Source organism: Anomalospiza imberbis, chromosome 25 (genome assembly GCF_031753505.1).
Source record: "Anomalospiza imberbis isolate Cuckoo-Finch-1a 21T00152 chromosome 25, ASM3175350v1, whole genome shotgun sequence".
Classification (NCBI taxonomy): domain Eukaryota; kingdom Metazoa; phylum Chordata; class Aves; order Passeriformes; family Viduidae; genus Anomalospiza; species Anomalospiza imberbis.
Window position 1 is genome coordinate 4,380,016 of NC_089705.1, and position 2,337 is coordinate 4,382,352.

Sequence of the window (2,337 nt, forward strand, 5' to 3'; positions counted from 1 at the left end):
GAGCTTGCAATAACAGGCAGTTCTCCTGTCCCATGGCAACTGGGGATTAAGTGTGCATGTAGATAGGGGATAAACATGCAGATCTGATCTGAAAAGCAGAAATTTACCTAAAAACAGTTCCACTGTCTTCAATCCTCCCTTATCTGCAGTGTTTTTCTCAGCCATCTGCTGTTATCTCCAAGGGGCTTGCTGGTTCCACGTGGGAAGGGTTCACTAAGGAGGAAGGGCAGCTCCAGCTTATCCAGCATTTTCTGTCTGTCCCAGAGGTGCAGCACACCTGGAAAGGAGTGCTGGCACCCTCTGGGAGCTGCTCAGGCTCCCAGAAGAGCTTCCTTAGGAGCAAGGCATTTTGTACTTTCACAGCAAGTTCCAGCCCCCTCCCTGACCTTGTGTCCCAAAGGATTGGGGCATTTCCAGAGAATATCCCAAACCACAGAAAACAAACTCCACACTTGCGCCCAACGATCCCCTGAAGAAGAGAAGCCCTGGATGAACCACAGGCCCAGATGTACTCCTGAAAAATGGCACAAAATGGCTGCTGTTAGCTTTGAATGTCTGCAAGGCCTCTGAGTTCACTAAGTCCTCTCCCTGTTCACATTAAAACTTTGTCTTGAAAAGCCTGATATTGTTCTGAGGCCGATCTTGACCTTCATGGGCCTTGAAGGTAAATTCCCCCTGCTTGGTTCTGGCTGTACAATGCAATTATCAGCTCATTCTAATGAAATCCAGCCCAAGCAGAGAGGCAGTGTGAGGCTCCTCGTGCTCAGCCAGGTTCTGTGCAGGGGCTGTGAAGGAAATTCAGCCTTTTCTTCACTTCACGGGTCAATTCCAGCTCTTTCAGGCCCGCATGTGAAATCCTTTTTTAAACAATTGCCTGTCTAATTAGACAACTCTGGGATCATCCCATGCTCTCAGGGCAGCAAAGTTTCCTCAGCAGCTAACAAAGTGTTCACTTTGCTTTTTCCATGCCTCTGGTGGCTAAAGACTCCCTGGATGAGGAACAACCCAAAATTATGGGCAGAGGCTCTTGTTTCTGAAAGTCCTGGCTCTTGAGAGCTCTCCACTCCTTACTGCCATGTTGCTTCAGTCTTTGGTGAGGTTTCCTCTCTTTTCCAAGTTACCAAGGCTGTGATCAGCTAATAGCTTGAAAAGGTATCCCCCAAATTTAAATTTCTCTGATGTTTAAATGGGGGATTTTTCAAAAAACCATCTCTGGTCTACATTTGGAGATGTAGCTTGTTCTGTGATGCCCTGAAATGTCCAAACATTGGTTCTGGACTGGAAGGAAATAATTAATGGGATAAATGACATGTTTTGGGGTGCTCCCAGAAGCACACGAGGTGTGCCTGCGGTGACCCTTCCCTGCCCTTGCACCCGTGGCTGGTCACAGTGAGGGACCTCAGGAAAGCAGAGAGGTTGGAAGGGACCAGCAGTGAAAAAACTGTCTGGGTTGAACAAGAAGAGCCCCCAAATCCTGCAGCCTCGTGCTGAGGAACGATGTCTGAGTGTGTCCCGTGGCAGCCACATCTCCATTTCACTCTCTGCATCTCCATCCAGCCCAATTCTCTTGGACAGCGGGAGGAGATGAGCAATTAGAGCCCTAATCAATAACAACCAGAGCCCTCCCTGCTTTGAGCTCCTTAATTGGCATCCTGGCATCAGGGGAAGGTCAGGCCGGGGCTGTGAAAGCAAACGAGGGAAGAGTTCCCAGTGCAAAGTGCAAACAAATCCCAGAGCAGGAGGTTCTGCTTCAAACCAGGTTTTGTTCAATACCAGCTGAGAGGGCACTGATGGTGATGCCTCAGGTTTGAGCTTCTTAATTTTTTACATTCTGTGCTGCTTTAGTGTGTGGGTCTGCACTTCACATTATGGGATGGTGAGCTCTCTTCACAGAGCAGGAGACAAAACAATTCCTTCTTTAGCTGGGGACCAAGGACAAATGATCCAAATCTCAGGCCCAAGAGCAGAAACAACGTGGCCTGAAGAGAGAAAAACAAGAGGGATGAGAGAGACAAGAAGAGAAAGAGAAGAAGGAAGAGAAAAACAAGGGTGGGACTTTGTAGGCTGGAGCTGTAACTGGACAATGAACGCCAAGATGCAAATGGAGCAGAACATATAAAAGTGGGAGACCCTGTAACCAGTCATCCATTTTGTCACCATTTTGGTTCATCTTGGGTGCAGCCCTGGCTGGGCTCTTGTGCTGCCCAAGGTGGATCCATTGAGGCCTTTTAATAAATCCCTGCTTTATTCTTTAGCTCTGCCTGGTCTCTGTTCTAGGTCTGCCTTCCCAAAGCATCACTGGGAGGAGATACAGGTTTGGTGCTTCTGGTGAGGATA